The sequence below is a fragment of the Triturus cristatus genome, chromosome 6 (genome assembly GCF_964204655.1).
Source record: "Triturus cristatus chromosome 6, aTriCri1.1, whole genome shotgun sequence".
NCBI classification, from domain to species: Eukaryota; Metazoa; Chordata; class Amphibia; order Caudata; family Salamandridae; genus Triturus; species Triturus cristatus.
The window spans coordinates 1736707462-1736729835 of record NC_140589.1 but is presented as its reverse complement, the minus strand read 5'-3'; the positions used below and the strand labels follow the sequence as shown (position 1 = coordinate 1736729835).

General features: G+C 45.9%; 1 protein-coding gene across 4 annotated transcripts in view; it reads right to left on the bottom strand.

Moving 5' to 3' along the window:
- The window catches only part of DISP1 (dispatched RND transporter family member 1), a 586767-nt gene that overhangs the window by 126150 nt on the left and 438243 nt on the right, over positions 1-22374 (bottom strand). Inside the window, exon 1 of one of the 4 annotated variants that reach the window (XM_085612979.1) lies at positions 4898-5029. The exons of the other annotated variants lie outside the window; for them this stretch is intronic. The gene's annotated coding sequence lies outside the window, so the exon portion shown is untranslated. Of the gene's footprint in view, positions 1-4897; positions 5030-22374 lie in introns of those variants that run through there. 4 annotated transcript variants of the gene reach the window in all.

The following is a 22374-nucleotide window of genomic DNA, read 5'->3' as shown; positions in this document are numbered from 1 at the left end:
TTGCGTCAAGCGGCGCCCGCAGGCAACATTCCCAGTGTGTGAGGAAAAACCTATACTAGGACGTAAATGTAGGGAAAGCAGAAAGTGCGTGGGCTGGGCCAGTAATTGACAGTACCCTTCCATGCTAAAATCTTGGCACACCACTAGAGTTCAGTGAACATTAGCGCACCTTCAAGAAAACCTCTCGCGCCGGCTATAATCTGTTGCATTAAATAGCGTGTTCAGGTATTCAGAAATATACTTTTTACAGATTAATAAAAAGGGGAGGGAGTTGTGCCACGACTGACCAAATGTCTGCTTTTCCTGTATTTGCCATTTTGACAATACAAAGCTTTCTTTTTTATGAGGGGAGGAGGCTGGAAAGTCAAGCCAGGAAGGGCCTGGGTTCCATTAATCCTGTACAAACGTACACATTTGAGAAGTATTTTGGGGCTAACAGTGCCAGCCTTCTCCCCAGTATGAAAACTGACAGCTCGAAGGGTACCGTGCCAGCCGGCCCCACGCTGGAGAAGGTATGATTTCATTTCCTGCCCTGGCAGCTGGATCACACAGCGCAATTTGCTGTGACGTCTTGTTTCCAGATGCGAGCGCGCCCGGCGTGTAAACTCAGTCTCACATTGAGTCGTTCTGTCCCTGGCTAGCTTTGACCAGTGTTGATCAGTAGGGTCTGGTCTGGACCAGATGTACCACACGGTACAGTAGCAGGGGGGCAGATACCCAACACACCACTTCTCCATTTTTCAAATCTTTTGATTTTACAAAAATTCTATGTAGAAAAGTGTTACCAATAGGGCCTTCCGGCCAGCCTGCTTCTTCCATTGGTGTGTTGTGTCATTCGAGCTTTTCTCCCTCACACTACCGCAAGCACCATGGGGTAATAGGTCGGCCCAATTCAGGCATCGGCTAACCTCACTGCGGGGGACGGCCTTTTCACAAGGAGTTCATGAAAACGCGAAGTATTCCTCTTCGGAGCCAGGGACTCCCATGACAATGGCTGGTTTTTGAGACTGTAGCAAGGACATCTCCATGATATACGGGAATTACAGAAGCAGCTAACACTAGCGGCATGAACAGTCTCATTACGGGGCATAACTTGTATTGGGCGTATAATGCAGCTCCCGGTGTGTCCAACCATCCGCAGTCCAGCGATCCTGGTCTATTGTAGTTTGATTTGCACACATTCTGCATGTAAGTTGTTGCTCAAGCTGGGGTTGTCTTTTTAGGATAAATATCCAAGTTTTGTATCGATCGATTGAATGAATCATGTCTTCCTATGTATTTTTATGGCCTTGTACTGAAAAAGGAGACATCAGGTGTATTGCAGCTGTAGCAAGGTTCGTAACTAGTGGCCAAGTAACTGTAGTTGGATATCGATACGAGCTGCATATAAGAACCAAGCTGTCCCCTTCTGTGTTTTCCTTGGGTCTATTACATATGGGTTACTTCCGAGGTGACTGCAATGGTAGGGCACAGTGGGAGTTGCATTATGCACAAAATACAAGTGATGTTAGAAGTGAGACGTTCATGCTGCTAGTGTTAGGCGCTCTGGTAAATTCTGTAGATCTTTCATTGAGACATCTTTGCAACAATCATAAGGTGATGACGGCTGCAGTTGCTTTTTGGACATTTGCACGAGGTTTAATGGCAAGTTGTCTTTACACAGTACTGTTATTTATGAGCACTTATCATGGAGATTTTAACATATGGAAATTCTTAATTGCGATTTTAATGAAATTGCTGTAATGAATTGTAGGTCTTTTATGGTTTTTAACCGAATAAAGATCTTTTGGATGAATGCTTTTTGAGACCGGAAAAATATATTATTGCTTTTAGCCAGTGTTTTCCTTTTAGAATGATGGGGCCCATCAGCTTCCCCAACTATGTCTTGCAAAACTCATGACAATATCAAACAAGAATTGTCAGAGTCAAATGGCTGGCAGTGAATACCAGATCTATTAGCCACATGCGCCAGTGTGGGAAATGAGTGCGTGAGCCGTGTAGGACTTCTTGTAGGTACGCGATGGTCCTTACATTTACTGCAGCCGCACCTGTAGTACCCTTCCACGCCACCTATTACGTTCCTTTTGCCCAAGTCCACCACTACTTTCCCCTTCAGTCCCTGGCGTAAATTCCTAAGCATTACCAGCAGTCCGCATCTTTGTCTTTTAATTGGGCCTTTTGTAATTACCAATTTCTGCGCGGGTAAATAACACTTATGTTCTGAAGGGTTCCCCGGTCTGCCCACGCTCATACGTCATAAATACCACCATCAGAAAAAAGAAAAAAAAAAAAGAAAAAAAAAAAACATGGTAACTTTGGCCTCAGGCGGGCACAGTGGTGCAAAAACCAGAACCAGCCTTATTTAATATGCGAGGACGAAGGTATTCTTCCCGCAAAGGCCCGAGCAACATTTAAAGATTAAATGTAAAGAACATGTCCTGCACACTTCAAAGATCAGAAACTAAACACACCCGACTACAGAAATACAAAGTAAAGAGCAAATGGAGCCACCATGGCAACGCCAACAAGCTCTGCTTGGAAACGAACAGCATCCATGGATGCCCGCTCCTTGCCAGGGTTTGACTCCCTTCGGTATCGGGCAGCTCTTCCCCACTCACCCTTCGAGGCAGAATGACGGACTCAAATGATCGCCGCATCCCGAGGGCGTCTCATCAACACCTGCGAGCCCCATCTCATGGCCCCCTACAGAGAGCTCCCTAATCCATGTGTGTGCACGAATTCAAAGCTCTGCCCCGCCGGTCGGGCGTGCACACTAAGCACGTCGAAGCCCCGGAATGGTTAGCGCTCAGCGCCCGTTCGGCCGTGTTTACAGTTTAACGACCAGCCCCCTTGACAGTCTCCGGACCATAATGCCAGTGCCCCAAAAAGGTGCGGAAAAAAGTAAGACTGGTAATTTCACAGGCGGCGGTTGTGTTGTGCGTCCGGAACGGGCGCTATCGACGGTCTGCAGGTAGATGCGGAGGGCCCCGGCCACTCCGGCACTGGGTACCTTCACCGGACCGAAAGGACATACCCCACTGCCACGGCGCCCGTGCAGATGTGCCCCTTGTACGCTTCTTTATACCTGCGGCCACGTCTGGACCTTCCGTGCTTTAAAGATCCGCAGACGGCAGGATAGGGGGCAGCTTCGGAGCAACGTGCAGTACACAGGCACTATTTTTGGACTTCGGAGCGCTGTATGTTCCAAGCCGCTACACAACCAAGTCGAACACATTGAAGAGAATCATTAATGTGCAGGGAGGAACGCCCAAAGACGAAATTGGAGAGGAAAAAGGAATATAAAAGGAAATACTTGGGCTTGAAAAAGAACCTGCGAAACTCAAGCAGCGTCTGTTTTAACGCAGCTTTACACAAGTCTCTGTGTGAACGCAGTTTATGCTGCCGCTAACTATGTCTGGCCCCTGTATGGAGTTTGTTTGTTAGCACATATGTAGCAGCCTCAACATGTCTAGTGTCGGGCACAGTGCCATACTGAGGTTTTTAACCCCTTCAGCAGGGCTCTGGATTCACTTCCAAGTTACACCGCAGCAACAAACAAAAAAATCAAAACCACATAGCGGCCCACGTGCAGCTTTATAAGCCTGTGGCACGTAGAGAAAGTACGTGTGGTGGAAAAAATAACAGCTATTAGATGCTGCCTCGAGTATGTAAACCGACCCTCCCCTCATCCCCCACACAGGAGGCCACCACAAACCAGGGGTGCAAGCAAGGCATCGTGGGCAGACGTCGGGGTTTGTGGTGCACGCGCAATAAGCCTTGCGAGAATACAACCTGACATTAAAACTGCTCGTTTTTTGCACAGGGTAGAATTATAACCCGGGAGGCAGCCTGCCTCAGAAGAAGGCACAGCTGCTACCTCCGGTTTATGCAAACAAACACATGTAACATGACATTCTGAGGCCAGAGACAAACCGCTGCCTGGGAAGTAAGCACATGTACTTAACGAATTCCACCCCGAGTGTGTTTGTTTTCCAACATGCCTGTGAGCTCGCGACACAATGCTGCTGAAACCCGGGCATCCCAACCACTCGGCCAAACTCTCGCACATCTTCATCAGTTTTCCGTCTGCGGAGCCTTTTGGTAACACCAATGCAGAGGGTTTCAAAATGCGCATATGTATCCAAGGGGTGAGAAAACAATCTAGAGTGTGAAAAAATCACACATCACATGAGCTGCAATCATTTAATGCGAGTGACTGGCAGTTCATGTCGGCCATCCATCAGGAGAGTCACACGCAGTCTCCATCACATGCAAACTCATCTTGAAACACAAGCATACCGCTAGACGAAACGTGAACTTTCAGGACAACTTTCACATAGCGCAATCGCAGGTCCAAATAGAGTAGCGTCAAGAGGGCAACGCTGGAAAAAAATCCGATAGTTTCACTGACAATTTGTCGCTGGACTGCAGGCAAAAAGAGTGCAAGATATCGGACACGCAACAGTTGATTCCGCACTGTATGGATCTACGGCATCGAACTCAAAATACAAGAAGGAAAACGCAGCACAAACAACAACGTAGTCCTCAAAACTGAAAATCGATTGTGCCCGATTTAGCCACCGCATGAATATACATCCCACTAATAATCCCATTCTCGTCTCAGGATCCAAGTACAACTGATCCTGTAAAATAAATAGCATAGACCTCAGTCTGCAGTAAAGAATGGCGTTAAATGCACCGCGCTCTGTTGCTTTACAAAAATCAAAACTAAAAGAAGCATCCCCAAAACGTGTCTTCGTATGGATCTGTTAGGCGTGAGCTTTTTCTGCATCAGAACACAATTGTTTACATAAAAAAGAGGGTTGCGTGGTTGAAGCATGCTGTGATAGGCGGAGAAGCAGAAGCCCACCATCGGACAGACACGGGGGCGCCCTACCTTTGCAGCGGATCCCGGCCGTAGCAGTGGACGCGCAGCTGCCCCGGCGCCCTCCTGCCCGGTCTACAGACGCGGCAACAAGTTCTGCCCGGGAGCGGCCGGCAGCGCTGCAGTGGCAGGTCTGGAGTGACAGCGCGCGCCGGGCACCCGGGCTCCAGTGAGAGCGCGCGCCGGGCGGGGCGGAGCCCCGAGGCCCCGCCTCCAACGCGAACCACGGGGGCCGGGCCCTCGGCGGCAACAGCTGGGGCTGAGGTCCTCGGCGCGAGCGCAAGGTCAGGCCGCCAGGATATTAAGGTGACACGTCCCTCCCAGCCCTTTCCTGCTCCCGCAGGAAGCCTGTCAGTGGATGCTGCGTGCACTTATCAGCGGCTTTGATCTCGGGCGAGCACTAAGCCAGCAGGAACATGAAAGGCCGGTCCGAGACCTGCGCGTGGCCTCACTGGTCCGCGCTGCTGTCACGTCAATGAAAACAGCGCTAATGACTTTGATCGTCACATTATGTGCGCTTAATTTGAATCACCCTCCTCCGATTTTGCGAAAGGTAAATCACCACCTCTGCCCTTAAAAAATGTGCTTTTCAAACAGCTTTCTGGTCACGTGCGTTGAATAATTATTGGGGGTGAATATGACTGTTCTAGTATAAGTTCTGTTAAGTATTCCAAAGTGTCCATTGATCCCGACAAACACTCCAACCCCTCCTCCTCCTCCCCCCCCCCCCCCCCCCCCATGGGACAGAGAGCTTGACACAGCTCCTGACACGTTAGTAAAACAGACACGCATCAGTAGGAGCCGTCACGGCCAAACGTACCAATTTCTATAAAATAAACATAATATAACTCCACAATTCTCCGGACCGGGCTATCCACAGCATCTCCGAGATGACGTTTTCCAGCTCGCATAAAGCAGAGCGACCGCGCCAGCACTTGCAGCTCCTCCAAGAAATGATGGGCACCGCTGAGTAGAGAGACGGGGAAAGAGCAAGAGAAATCAGGGGAAATGCAGACAACGTCAGAGTGGCAGGGAGTGAGGTGTAGACTCGGGGCCACTGGAATTATGCGGCAGGAGATGCTAAAATTATGCGGCATGGGAGAGTAAATTATGCGGAACAATGCAGCACATTTTGTGATATTACTGAATGATTTTGACATTTTAATGCTTGTTGACACTGTCTGGGCATTGGTTCCACTTCGTTCGTAATAGTTCAACACCCAAACATAGCAATAAGCAACAGAAAGATTGCCAATGAACCTTTTCAAAGGGCCTTCCACCTTGCAGCAACAATTGCCGTTGTGTGTTTAGTAACTTTTGAACCATTTGAGCTAGAAAACAACTTTGTTTTGGTTACAATCTGAAGATTATGCAGCAGATGATGGATTGTGTGGCAAATCTATAACTAAGCAAAAAACGCAGTGGCAGCACAATTGCGTAATTCCAGCGGCACTGTGTATAGTACACAAGACTTAATGCTGGCATTAAAACATAATAAAATGCCCATACCGATAGCTTACTTGACTTTAAATTTAAGTACAAGTCATATTGAACCAAACAAAATGACCACTCACCTTTTTCATCTCAGTTTTTGAATCTATCAAAATTTATTAAACCACAAAATCATTTAAATGGATATATTCAAAATCATTCCAATAATTTTACATGCAAAATTAATCTCAAACATATTAATATTCACAACAACTCTCTCATACTCACAATCAAGTCTAAAACTGGCTTCCCATCCCAATTTACACGCAATTTACCAACGGGATGGGAAGCCAGTTTAAGACTTGATTGTGAGTATGAGAGAGTTGTTGTGAATATTAATATGTTTGAGATTAATTTTGCATGTAAAATTATTGGAATGATTTTGAATATATCCATTTAAATGATTTTGTGGTTTAATACATTTTGATAGATTCAAAAACTGAGATGAAAAAGGTGAGTGGTCATTTTGTTTGGTTTAATATGACTTGTACTTAAATTTAAAGTCAAGTAAGCTATCGGTATGGGCATTTCGTTGTTTGTGTTATGGGGCTCTGCCTTACCGATTGAGAGCCCAAACCCTGTGTGCTTTACATTGGCATTAAAACATAGCCAGGGTATGGGTTCAGCGGTGGTGAATGAAGCCTATGCAAAGCGGGGAGTGGAAGGACTGGCATCCTCATTTGGTGTAGAAGCTGAAATAGAAATAATTAGGAATAATACAAATAACACAAGTCTCTGTCAGCACAACTGTTAGCAAGATTTATTGGGGAACAACAAATAATGCAAAAGTACGTGCAGCACAGAGGCAGACAATATAGATACTGAATGCGCAAAGATGTGACGTTGTTGACATCTTTTATTGGCCAAAACCACAAAGGATGCGGCATCATCACATACGTAGCACAAATTAAGCCCTATCCATTTGACCAATTAGCTAAGGCCTAGATTGTGCTATACCTTTTAAGGTCCGAAATATACTGTTGCTAACCACGTGTCCCAAGTGGGCAGCTATGTGGACTTTCCACTGTAATGTAATCTATCAACGTTGGTATTTCCCAGTTAATTATTGCAACATAATAGAAAGGACCAGACATATTGCAAAATGTGCTATGCTGAAATGTTTGTGTCTACGTGAGCATCTGCCCTGTCACGTATTATTCTTGATCGAACCTTGTGTTACAAAAGCTGTGTCTCTGAAGCAAATGGAAAAGTACAAGCATTTTGTGCACTGCTTTTCATGTCAACTTAGCAGGGCCTAAAAGCTTACAGCAATTGGTATCATACAAGAAAGATGGCTTCTACATTGCCCCATCTGATACCAAATCACTATCTTCTAACCCCTCAACTCCCTGCCGGCCGTTGATGAACAGTATTTCAATGTCCTTTGCAAATATTATTAGGAGCGCAGTCACTATTATGCCTGGGACTGGCGTCAATATTGCTCCTAACACTGATGGCTATTTTCAGTCCATTCTTCTCGTACTTGGCATTGTTCCTTTCTTTCACTTGTTCAGTTAATGTCTCTGATAAGACCAGATCCTATCTCTTCTATTGCATAAATCACGCAATCCAAAATGTCAAATCGCATGTCTGCGATATCTTGTGCTGTTTTTTGATGTCCAAAAGTGGGGAACAAGATGTCTTGCAAGATCAGGTCTTTTAACCCACTCAATAGCGGAGGATTTGGCACAGTTAGTTCCAGCACACTATTTAATTTTTATTCCAGGACACAATAACCTCATATGAATTAATAGTTGTTTCTCTTCGACCCTCACTTGTATAGATCTAAGCCTTACAGATCTTGTTGCTGGCATTTGCCGTAATTGTGGTCTACTTAGGTTGTTGCATACCCTTAACCAAGAGTTCAATTTAGTTCTTTGATGCTCCAAAGCCTTGTCTTTGATATCTAACTAGCGGGTGATGCACCGCTATGTGCCTTATTGGAGCATCACCAGTAACACTCTAACTAGCGGACTCTGCACCTCCTAGAGGTCTATTGGTGCAGACGCCAGTCAACCATTTAGAAGAAAACGTTGGTGCCTTGATGGTGTACCGTCAGAGGTTACTAGCACATGACAGTTGGCACTCCCTTGGAAGGCAGACAGACGTCTTTGGAGGAGGAGTGATACCTAGAGGCCTGGACTTATCGTGCACAGTAGGTCACTGCCTCTGGTGTCTTCTGTCTTCTGTTGGAGGCCTAGCCTGCCCCGAGCAGGTATCTGCCTCTCATTTCCCATTGGTCTTGTCTTGCGTGGTGGATCAAATGTTGTACCTGAGAGGTGCCTCAGATGTCACTGGTGGTGCTGGTGGAATCGGATTCTCTGCTGTCTGGCCCTTCTGCTTTCTTGGTGTCGGAGCGGTGAATCCAGGATGTCAGCCCTTGGCACTTGACTGCTGTTGCTGTAGTTAGGGTGATCTGGTGTGGTCCCTTCCACCTTGGCTGGAGGCAGTGCCGTCGGGTGTGGGCCTTTACCCAGATCCAATCACCAGCCTGCAGGTCATGTGGCAGTGGAGTTGTTGCTTCTGAAAGAGCCTGCAGAACCTGGTGGTGAAGATAACGTAAGGTCTCTGTTAATTTCTTGAAATAAAATAAAAGCAGGTAGTCTGTTATTGATAGTGGAGCTGTTGGCATATGGCCTGCAATGTTCATGGGGTGGCCAAATACTATTATGTGGGGGCTGAGCTTTGTTACCCTATCTGGTGTTCTTCTCATTGCCAGCAGGGCTAGTGGTAGTGCATCTACCCATGAAAGTTCAGTTTATGCACAAGTTGAAGTTCAGTTGATGCACAAATGTTTCCAATCATATTCTTCAACACCCCATTCTTCATCTCCACCGCACCACCCGCTGCGGGTGGGTGATAGGCGCAATGTAACTTCTGTGTGACCCCAATTCCCTTTCATTGTTCCCCTATCACATGGGAGATGAACGCAGGGTCCTTATCTGAGCTCAGGAGGGAAAGGAATCCCAAATCGCGGAATGAGTTCTTTTAGAAGGCATTTGGCCCCAGTCTTGGCATCACAGTTCTTTGTGGGATACTCTTCTGTCCACTTGCTGAACATGCACACTATTACCAAAACATATTTGTACTTGTGAGTGGGGGGCATGTCTATGAAGTCCATCTGGAGGCTTTAAAATGGTCCGTGGGAAGGAGGGAAATGACCAGGTGCAGTTGGTGTGCCCTTTCCAGTATTGCATTATGCGCAAACAGTGCATTGTCTGCAGTCTTTTTGCTATTTGGCGGAATTTGGAGTTGTACCAACATTGGGAAAACAGTCTGATCATGCCATCTCGGCCAACATGTGAGGGACCGTGAAAAAGGCGTGTGATGGAAGGAAGCATTGCTGAAGGCAGGCACATCTTCCCATTGGGCCCTGTCCATAACCCCTTCTTTGTTTGCACACATCCTCGTCTGACCCATTCCTTTTTTTTCATCCTCCTCTACCTTCCTCTGAATATAAATTGGGTCAGAGTGTAATGAGTCACTTATCTTTAGTGTTTGTCTCGCTGCTTGTTATTTGTGCCATTGCTAACTGGCAGCCTGTCAGTGCTATTCTCTTTTCTTCCCCATCAATAAATGTGTTGCCCTTTGATACATAATCCTTAGATGATGTGTGCGCTGCACATTTTATTATAGCCACTTTGGATGGTCTTAGTAATGCTTGGAGGAGGTCACTGATCAACTGTGCATGTTGTATTTGTTGGCCTGTGGGTGTGAGGAATCCCCTCATGGAGAGAGAGTGAGAGAGACAACATTTTAATAAACACAGAATGTCATTGTTAATGCCAGACCGAATTAGGGGCCCAATTATGAAATAAAGTGCACCCACATCCTTAAATTAAGTGCAGATATACAACTGTTGACAATTCACAAGATTTTACAGAAGTAGGCCAAGAAATAGTACTCCTAGAAAATATTTGTGAACTGTATTTAAGCATGAGCAAATATGCAGGTGTAGATCTGCTCATGACAAAATCTGAGTGTTTGCATTTTCAGGAGTAAATATCCAACCTTTCTCAGCATGAGAACATTTTTAGAGAAGAGCTAGTGAACCCCCCCCCCCCCAAAAATATACAAGTTACTAATTTTGCACATACTCAAAACGGTATTTCAGCCCTGTAACTTTCTTACCATTACCTTCATCCCCTGTATGTAGATCTGCGGAACGTGTCAGCATAAGGTAATAGTTCGTATTCAAACCGTACTATGGAAGGAGCCCTGGCATAATCAGAAATGCTATTTTAGAGATCTTATATAATGATATTGCTGCCATAATTTGTCGCCGCATTGCATGGCACAAAAGGGACAAGTGGTTTTTTGTCACAGGACACCTATTCACAAACACCCTAAAGACTGCACCTGTATATTAAAAGACATATTAAATCTGTACACATTGTATCCTTAAAACATCATAATACGAAGCACAGTTATTCAATGCACACTATCCTTCTGCATTGGCATATACTCATTACTAAAGATCAATAAATAAACATAATATTACTACTCTTTGTCCAATCCTTTGTAGCCCCTGGCGAATGCACTGCTTTAAAAAGCATTTTAGCACATTCTACCTTACAATATAATTTGTTATATTTCCTGCAACTCTGAAGAACCTAGAAATGAAAAACATTAATATACATGCACAATATTTCTTTTAGATGCATACATAAAATAGTACTTCTCCTTGATCCATTCAATTAGGCAAAACCCTTTAAGAGCTCAATATACCTAGTGCGATTCTATATGTGCTTGTGAGGATGGCGATGTTATATGCTAGGCTGCCGTCTGTGGAGTGAGAAATGGGGAAAACAAGTCAGCTACCCAACATGACCTAATTGTGTTATCCTGGGCATTTAATTTTCATCTTAGCAACTTACAACATCAGGAGGGTCCTATGTTCCCCCTGCTTTTTAATTAAGTAGCTTTTGCGCAAGGTAATGGAATCTTTTGTTCTTTAAAATAGCAAATGTCTCCTGTTGTAAATGACTCTGGGAGATGGGGTGGGGGACCTGTGGATGCCATCACTCTGGCCCTCACAATGTTAATTGACAAGACACATACCATGAAGCAAGACACCAAACAGACACATACGACAAACATCTTTTCTCTGACGTTCTTGCATCTGAAAATGTTGTACCAAAACTTATTAAAGTGCATATACACAAAATAACACTTCCCTTCATCAATCTTTAAATGAACTTTAAACAACTATAAATTGTAACAGTTATTCAATCCTATTTGGTAATATACATTTAAGAATTTGCATTCCCTTCCATTCTCCGCTGTGAAGAATACATTTCTTTTTTAACCAGTTCTGTTCATGCCCACAGAAAACTGTTGTAGTGTGTGGTTTAGTCTTGGCGCAATGCCGAGAATCTGTGCCAGCCCACGATCGTTATTTCAAAGCCAGTCCAAAAGAGTTTTCTTTAACCCTTTAATGTATCATATCATCAAAGGCCGTGCTGGCCATTTCTCAGTAACTATTGTTTTTTTTCACTCTTTGTACTCTACAAAATTATCAGGCGTTCCCTTCCACCTATTGGTCTCCCTTCCTGTCTCATTAGTTCTATGTACCCTCTTCTTTGTTCTACACGTAATTTCAGAAAGTCGTTGGTCAAGGACATAAGATCTGCTCTGGACCATGGGACATGTACAAATGCCACTTTATTTTCCTTCTCCACAGGTGGAGGGGGCACATTTCACAGGGGCATTATCAATGTGGTGCGTTGTGGGCACTGGGAAAGAAATCAGGGAACGTTAGTTTGGCTACATCCCAACTATAATATGGAGAGAGGGGGGCTGTTCCCGTATTCCGTGTTTGTCTTAGGGCCATGGCTTGCGGCTCATAAGCACAGTGGGCCTCAGGACCTTAGACCATTAAGACGCGGTATTGTATTTTATTTTTCTGTGCATAATTTTAACAGCTAATTTTTCTTTCTGCAGAACTTGGAAGGCGCATAGGCTGTGTCCTGTCCCATTGTTACAAGAGAAGCAGTATTTGAAACATCCTGTCGAAAGTTCTATTACGTTAACTTCCCCATTTATGAGTTTGTGCACGAGAAATTTGCAAAAGGTCTGCTCATCATGGGACAGCTCGGTGCGTTGTGCCCCTGTGGTAGAGAATACCAGTGCATACATATGTGTTTGGCACGGGCAGATGTATCCTTTCCAAAAACACATTTACTTTGCACTGTAAGGGTAAACACACTTCAGCGCGCCCCCCACTTCCTCACAGAGGAGAAGCGTGCTCACTCATGTACATTAATCTAACTGAAGGGATGTGTCTATTTTAAGATAACGGGGCTGTTGACACTGCCTGGGAGCACAGCAAATGGACGTGTCACCCAGTCTAGCATGAAAACCAGGTGCTAAGCAGCCGTAAATGTCCCAGGCGAACACACAGAAACCATCCCCTGAAACTAATTGTATCAACCCCTTACGGATGATAGTCGGAGTGGGCCTGCCCGAAATTTGTTGTGCAAGCTCAGGGACCAAGAGCTCTGTTGCTAGAGTATTACAAAACAAACTCACAGTTAATCAAAGACAGCATATCAAAAATAAAAGCACTTCAAAGAAATGCATACAATACAATAACAGCACTTCAGATGAATGCATAGAATGCAATACCAACACCCTCCTTGTTGTGAGTAGGTGGACACCTATTCACATCTGGAGACCACCCTTGGTATCCAGCAGGAGGCAGTGCACCAGAGCCAACTGATCTCTGGCCACAACTTCCCAAAAACGAGTCCCATAACGATACTTCCATTCCCTTCCTTCCAGGAGAATAATCACAGTCACAAGAAAGATATTGCAATCTAAACGAAACACAATATTCAGTCCTACGTCATAATTGTATTCCCGGGGAGCGTGGCTAGCAGCCAGGCATGGCGGCTGTCTCAGAGGAACTCCGGAACCGGGCCACCACGATCCTTCTATGCTTGGGCTGAAACGAGCTGGAAAGCCCCCAAAACGCAGGGGAAAGCAGCGGGGGCAGACAGAGAAGACTCAGTGAAGACGGGAGGTCGGAGGGGCACCCGCAATGAAAGTTATGCCCCCGGCGGCCTCATAACGCGGCGGCCTGCTGAATGTACGGGCCCACGGTGGTGCTGGCTGTATGGCTCCGTTGAGACCGCGTAATGGTGTGACCGCGCCCGGGCTGGGGCGGTGCAGCTGCGGCTCTGGGAGTCGGCTGCTTTGCCGCAGTGTGGAGACGCGAAGAGCGGCGGAAACGCCCCCTGCGACAGGTGACGCGGCGGATGAGGTGCGACGGACACGGCAGCTACGCGAGACCGGGGATGCAGTGCCGCCTGCTCCCGGTCGGCGCAAAACGTGGTACAACGGGGGCGTGGCGGGAGGTGCCTCCTCAGTGAAACTGCTATGGGCGGCAAGAGTGCAAATACCTGATTTGGGCCCCTTAAGAAGAGCCCAGTGGGGAGCGTGGGAGCAGGGTGAGCCGGTGTGCAGCTGGGTCCGGATACAAGAGCGTGGAGAGCAAGCTCCCCCGGTGACACTAGTTACAGACGAGTGTGCACATAGATGTTAAGCCCTACTGTGGGATTGATGCTGCAACCGTGAGTCTGGCATGCCACTGAGGCTGGACGACCAGTGAGCGGCCAGAGAGGAACCCCGGTGAGGCCGCTTGATATAACACCCTGCACTATCGCGGCCCTTACACCCCTGATGCCTGCCGAGAAAGTTGCAATCGACGTGCGATGTAGCAGCTTGTAATACTGTGCAACCAACATAACAAACACAGTGACTGCGACGGCGTGGGGCGGTGAAGTTCTGTCACCAGGCATAACACGCAGTGAGTGTTTGTAGATAAGGCAGCAGGGTACAAGACACTGTGTGGCACGAGGCCAGTGGGAGAAGTAATCAGTGACTCAGCTTGGTGAGCATCGGGATCAAGGCGGAGAGGGCGCACTGGTGACCTCAAGGAGTCCCAAGCTGTAACCTGGTGACCGCTGCACTGGTGCTGCCTGCGGCCGGAGTGAAGGGCAAAATGGGATGCAAGGGGGTGAAGCCCCAGGAACAAGGAGAACACAACGCGGTCCCGGAGACGACAGCACCAGCGCATCGCAGCCCTGGTGTCGGTGACACCACAATGTTGGCTGCACCGGCACACGTGGACAAGCTGGATCTCATCCTGCAGGAAGTACGCGAATCTTGGAAGGCGATAGAGCTCCAAATTGGAACCCTCACCACTGGCCTTAACTTACTAAAAGAGTACCACGCAAAACTTGTGGATAAAGTGAAAGATAACGCTGCAACGCTAGAAGAAGTGATTCCTCGACAATCGCAAGCTGGCTCTAAGATTGCACAGTCTGGTGCTGGGGCACAAGGTTACCTTATTTATTCAAAACATGCGTCTCCCACAGAACACAAAAAAAAAGAAATGACAACACAGGGTAAATACACTATCATAACATGGAATATAAGGGGTATGGGTACCGTACAGAAACGGCATAGGATACATGCACAGCTGCAACGTCGTAAGGCACAAATAGTATACTTGCAAGAGTCTCATAGGATCGACAGCGAGGTGGCGAAATTGCGAAAGAGGTGGAGGGGGCAAATCTTCTCCACCTCTTACTCTAGTTATGTAAGGGGAACCACCATCTGGGTAAGACATGGAGTCCCATTTACAGCATTGGAACAGAGGGTGGTTAAACTAGGGAGATACATATTTGTAAGAGGGATGCTAGATGGACAGCCAGTAGTCCTGGGAACGGTGTATGCTCCGAATTTTGAGCAAGATAAATACTGGGATATAGTGAGCGGGTCACTGGTAGGATGGGACTCACAACCGTGGATAATGGGAGGAGATTACAACGCGGTAATGAATGTAGCGCTAGATAGGTCACATCCGCCACTGCATGGAGCAGGTGTTCATAGACAAGCAGAGGCATTGGATAGGTGGGCAAACGGGTGGGACCTATGCGATGTTTGGAGGACGAGACACCCCACGCACAGGGAATACTCCTACTATTCTACAGTACACGACCTACATACACGAATAGACAGAATATACTGCTCCAACAGGATAGCAATGCAAACGCTACAGGCTACATATTTACCAAAAACGTTCTCAGAACATAACCCGATGGAAATGACCTTAACGTGGGGGAGGGTTCCTACACCAGTGCCCACATGGCGGCTATGGCCACAGCTACTGGAGGACTCTGTATTCCGTAGCGACATAGCGGTGACCATCGAGCAGTACTTTGCAGAGAATAGCGACACAGCGACAAGCAGACTCATAGAGTGGGACGCTTTTAAAGCCATGATCCGGGGGAAAGCGATAGGCACAATAGTGGGCGCTAGACAGGAAATTCACAGAGCGCTGATAGAGGTGGAAGGCAGAATGGGGAAATTAGAGCAGGAGGTCATAACAAACGATGACTGCAAGGGCCCGCTGCAAGAAGTGAGAATAAGGCATGCTGAACTCTTAGAGTCTTTGCGGGTCATGGACTATCAAGCATCCACGAAAAGAGCACACGCTGAAGCAGACAGGTCCGGGGCGCTACTTGCCAAGATACTCGTGGTTGCCCCCCCAGCGGTGGTTATAACTGAAATTACATTGCCAGATGGGACGAAAGTCACTACGCAGGCAGATATCAACACAGCCTTTAGGCACTATTACACTACATTATACAGCACAACTGACCAAACCCCTGCACCCAACGCAGAAGCCTTCCTTTCTAACCTAACGTACCCAAGACTCAGAGAGACAGCCCAGAAAGACCTCACAGGACCCATTACCCAATCCGAGATTCGGGTAGCCCTAAAGGGACTTCCGCGTAATAAAACCCCTGGAATAGATGGGCTCCCCGCAGAATTCTATAGCACATATGCAGAATCCCTGGTACCGCAATTGGAAGTGTTATATAAAACAGCATGGGAAAAGGGATCTTTACCAAATACAATGGCGCACGCATTAGTAAAATCCCTTCCGAAACCCGGAAGAGACCACACGAATATGGCCAATTACCGGCCGTTGTCCGTGCTCAACACGGAATATAAAATATTAAGCAAGGTGCTGGCTAATAGGCTGCTGCCCTCGTTGTCCGGACTAATTCACATTGACCAGACAGGGTTCCTTCCGTCATGTAGTACGTCATTAAATATCAGGAAGTTGCACCATTTAATGACAGAAGCCCCGATCCTCTACCCACATGCGGGCTGTCTCTCTTTTGATCTAAGACAAGCCTTTGATTCTATCAGCTGGGAGTAATTGTTCCAGGCCCTGGCGAAGTTTGGAATCCCAGAGGGGTATTTCGCCTGGTTGCGTCTACTCTATAAGGCCCCTACGGCACGAGCACAAACTGGTAATCATATTTCGAAGGAATACTCCATACATAAAGGGACCAGACAGGGCTGTCCTCGATCCCCTCTAATCTTCATACTAGCATTAGAACCATTAGCCATAGCACTGCGAAAAGACTTTACAGACCGGGGCATAGTGTTGGGGAATATGACATCTTTTTTCGGCATATGCAGACGACATCCTATTGTATTTACAGGACCTCACTGTGCCATTGGCCTCAATACACAACATGTTCCGACACTTTGAACTGATATCTGGGCTGGCTATCAATGTTGGGAAATCATATGCTTTCTTCTTTACAGACCATGCAGAAATCGACAGTATGGCCTTTGGAGATGCTTAGTTGGAGGTGGCCCAGACTACTTTTAAGTACCTTGGCATACAAATATACAGGGCACATGAAGATATGTTAGATGGAAACTTGCACAAAACAGTCCGGGCCCTGCGGTCAAGCATAGTGTTCTGGACGACATTGCCACTCTCTGTAGTGGGGAGGGTAGCCATAGCAAAAATGGTGGTACTGCCGAGGCTCTTGTACTACTTTACGAACTTACCGCTAAAAGTGCCGCAGGCCACATTCAAATTACTGAACACGATGCTCGCTGAACTTATTTGGGGGAATGGCCGGCGACGTATAAGTCATGCTCCTGCAACCTAACAATACCTTATCTGCTGTAGCACATCTATTAACCCAAGCCAGGGTCGGATTGGGATCACAATTAGGCCCCAGTACTCCTAAAAAAGTGGCCCACATTCCCGGATCGTGCCTTTTCATTAAACACCAACTGATTAGTCTCATTGGGCACATGTTTATAGAAATGATTGGTAATTTTAACATTTTATAGCTTATAGAGCCAGTAGCGTGGGTAAAAACTAGGAGCACTGAGTTTTGGCCAGGTGGGCAAGGTGAAATATAATGGTCCAAGAGCCACAACACCTGCTCTGATGGGTATTTTAATATTCGGGTCAGTACAAAAATGACAAAAATCACCAGAATCTGGTATTTTTCTCCCTAATCAGTATGTATTTTAAGCAGTAAATGTAAGGCAAATGCACTTTGTTTATTTCTAAAGCTGCCTTAAGGACCTGTGACTGATCGTCAAATTTAACAAAGGCAGAAAAGCCATGTTAAAAAAGAATAAGGTTTTTATTCTATATAAAGATTTGTCTTCAATTATCATGCTCTGGCGTTTGCAGCATTTTAAAACGTGAACAATGGTCAGTCATTTAAAAAAAGGAAAAAAAAAAAGTGATTTGCCCAGAATCACAGGATAATGAGCTAAAACCACGATTCCAACATAGTTCCAGAGTGGACATGTCTGGTCAAGGTACCCTCACAGTTAGGCCTAAAAATCAATCAATCAATCAATCAATCAATCTCACTCACTCTCTCACTCTGGCTGAGATGACAACACCTGGCCCCCAGCAAAGCTCCTGAAATCTATTTCCCTCCCGGTCCACCAAGGCCTGAATGTGCTGTGATGGCCCAGTGGGGGAGGGGCCAGGGGAAAGACAGTGATTTTGGGCTGGGTCGAACCCAAGGGGGTGAAGTGAAAATGACCCTACAGCCAGAGGAACAACTGCCCCCCAGGGAGCCCGCTGGCCACTATCACCGGACACTGAACACCCTGCAAGGCTCCTTTACTTTTCCCACCCCCGCCTCTGTTTAACAGCCCAGAATGGGAGAAGGAACACTGCTTTTGGGTGTGTGTGCAGCCCCCCCAGGGGCTAAGCTGAAGTCTGCAACGGCAGGCCTAGTGTCGCAAGTCCCAGCCCTGATAGTTAGTCTGCCTTACAATAGAGCGGCCTGGCTCGGGGGTTGCCAAAGACTGAAAGACTCTGGTGGCCGGGTGACACAGGGCTCAACAAAAAAACGGCCTGCAGGTGACATTTAGGTGCCAGCCCATCGGCCAAAGCCCGACTGCCCACCTTCCCAATCCGACCTTGAACCCCATCAACGATCTGGATGAGCAATCATGACCCCCCCAGTGATCAAGCCTAATGCCTTTTAATTTAATCTACCACAAAGAAACTGGAGTGAATGCATGGAATGGTTTGCTTGAGCACACAAGACTAATCCTTATAACCAATGACACTGGATTAACCACTAACCTTGGGTTCCAGAGCAGCTTGCTGCCTGGCGGAATGCACTTCAATGCCTCAACAGGGGTAGTGAGCACTATATAAATGCAATTACCTATGCCCATTCTTTTACTCAACTTAGGAGGAGACCATAGTGAATAATGTCAAATGTCGCCGACAATTCGGGGCTGCCCAGTGAAGGGTATCAATGTCTCCAACTGCAAGAGATTCTCTGACACAACTTTGTTTGGGGGGAGAAGAGTGAAGTCCGCTTACCACATGTTTCATTAGTTTCAGAATGACTGGCCTATAAACAGCAAGGACTTTGGGTTCAAGTGATTTTTTTCGGAAATAATTTAAAGTGCTCTTCCCTCAGTTTAGTAAGGAATAAGCCAGACTACAGAGATACACTGGCAATATCTCTTGGAAGAGATGGGCAAACACCCGTAGCATGGCCAAGGGCAGAGGATCAGCAGGAAAGCCTGATTTACATTTAGAAATACATTTCTAAAGCACACGGCTGACTGAAAAGAGGACCAGCCAAAGCCACTGGGAACATCTCCAGAAAGTGATGGGATAAGTAATGAATGTTCAGCTTGTACTTTGGAAACTATCTGATAAACCTCGTCTAGCAAGACTTGTAAGAGTTTATCACATAAAGACTTTGATGATTTAATAATGGGTGATAGAGCACACAATTCGTACGTTCCACCGTTTAAAAAATAATTTTGTTTATTATGTAGAGAGAGAATTCAATCATATAAAAGTTTTTGAACTTTTCTGATGGCCATCTTATCTGCCGGCTGGCCTTTTAATAGACTTTTCATTTCAGGCCTACAATTATGATGCCATTTGTCTTCTGCTGATCTAGTTCTTCTTTTAAGTTCCTGTAACCGAGCGGAAAACCAAAGAGGCTCTTTGGTTAAAATGTAGACTTTGGAGACTTTTAAAGGTGCAATCTGATCTGCTGATTTAATCCAGGGACAAAAAGTATTGTAACTGGTAAGAGGGACAGAAATAGAAAGGGAGATAGCAAGAGCGGCTTCAAGGCAGTCAGAAGTGACTTGATCCATCTGCCTACATTCATACTGATAACCAGAGAATGAGGGGCATGGTGTGTGAGCTTGCCACAGGGAATGGGTCAGGGAGTGATCAGAACATAGGTTCACCCTGAAGGAAAGTACTTTATTATTTAGAGAAGGAACAAGGCCCAGGTTGTGTGCCCTGCTAAATAACCGGGACTGGAGAATGCAGACATTTCAGAAAGAGGGTTATAAAGATACTAACAACCGATTTCAACAGGATCTTCTAAGTAAAATGAAAAGCCCCCACCTCCCAAGAATAATGGGTAGGGTGACCAGATCGTCCGACCTAAAAACCAGGACATTTCGCAAAACCAGAGTAAGGACTATAAGTTTACATCAACACAGTGGCGTAGCAAGGTCAGGTGGTACCCGGTGCGGAAAATGACACAATGGCAAAAATGTGTTTAAAACACATTTTTGCCATATTGTCACCCCCCTCAGTGATGACATCAGTCACCCCCGACTTGACAAAAATATGTGTTTAAAACACATATTTTTGCCATTTTGTCACCTCCCTCAGTGATGACACCCAGGGCGGCCCGCACCCACGCACTCCACTTCCTACGCCACTGAACCAACAAAGTGGCAAAGAATGACAGCACTCATCAACATAGAAACACAGAAGAGGCACTAAGAAAATAAATAAAATGTAATTTTTAAAACCAGCATCCAACTTCCTAATTAAATTGCTTACTCATAACAGCCAACTAGCCCTGCTTTGGAACACCTAAAAAAAGTGCCTCTCATTGTTTTCAGTTTACCCTCTCAAAAAACCGGGACATTAGCCAAATTTACCAATATCTGCCAGGCCAACTGTTGAAAAGCCGGGACTGTCCCGGGATTCCTGGTCACCCTAATAATAGGTAACTTGTCCAAGATAAAAGACGTGGTGAGGCTTTCAAATTGTGTCAGATTAGAAGCAGGCATATATGAGAGCATATAAACCAAGGGAAGCGTCATGATTTTAGTAGCTCATTACAATTGGGGGGAGGGTTATGCAGGGTATATATCTATAACCAACCTCTATTTTTCTTTATTTCTATACTGTTATCTCTCTGTGTGACTATCTATGTGTCTATCTAGCCAGCCTTACACTGGTCTATATATCTGCATTAGCCCAGCTATATCAATCTGTTCTGAACGTGCTAACAGTACAAGTCCTGGAAAGTAAAACCATTCCAGTTACTTGCCATGAAAAGAATATTCAGAGCACTGCACAGGACCAAGAGAAGAGGCAAGTTAAGACTATCTTAAGTACACCAGCTCCCAACAATGACACAGATGGCAGTAGGTTACGTCTAACCAGCCATAACACCACACTACAGACTCCAATCAGATGTTCCAAACCAGAGCAAACCCATCTTATTGCAAGCTAAACTGAGAACGAAGAACATAAATGAAAAAAACTAGAATTCAAGGTTATCACCAACATTTCACAAAATATAAGTTTCAATGGGCCAGACGAAACTCTGGTAATACTGAACACATCTGAATATTTGCACTCAAGTCGCCATCCCACACAAAGCACCCGTTTTGGGGAGCAATCTTGATTAACTGTGCTATAGGTTCTACCTGCCCCCACCCCATCCTCGTCCGACTGCAATAGTCTAATGGTCACAGTCAAAGAGTCTAGTAGTGAGTGCCCTACCCAACCCGTCCCCTAAAAGGACGGTGCAACCCCCACAGCCCACATCTGGGAAAGTAAGTCAGTTAGTAATCTACAAATAACTATAAATTGCAATATTCAAAATCAAAAAGGCATAATAGAGTGCTACTATCGCATCTAACTAGTCCATTCCTTCATAGGACCAAAAGGGGGGATAGAAATTGGAACAGATTATTCTATTCTTAACTAGGCCAATAGGGGGACGTTTAAAGCAACTAGATAACTGGCTGGGCAGAAACCCATTTATTGAGAGCAGCACCCACGTGCTACAATCTCTGGAAGTCAAGAGGAGAGCAGTCAAAATAAATAAACTAGAATCGGACTACACCCCTTTATCTGCCACAAACCACTCTCCTCCCAGGGTGCCACAAAATCATCTAGTCGGTACTGGCTAGTCGCATCAAGACCTGAAAGTAGTGTTCTATGGTTCATTGAGTCTGGAAGTGAAGGCCTCATTAGATATTGACCTGATGAGGCCTCATGCAGAACGGTTGGGTACTGCCAGCCACTGCCCAACTAAACCACTCCCTAGCTGGGGAGAATGCTCATTTTTGGGCCAAAAGCTGGACTGGAGAACCTTCCAAAAGCGAGAACACAGAGTATTCCTTGACCGGTAGATAACACCAGTTAACAAAATTAAAAATCTTGAGGTTTTCCTCAACAGTGAATTATTTAGTCAGCGTGGCAAAACAATATTTTTTCACCTGTCCTCTCAGAAAGGTTATTCAATACATCCATAGTCAATCCCAGTTCGGTCTACTAAGTGCATTTGTAAATGAACCTCTCTATTACGTGGGAGGGGAAGCGTAGGTGGATTTTATAATTTTTTTTAAAA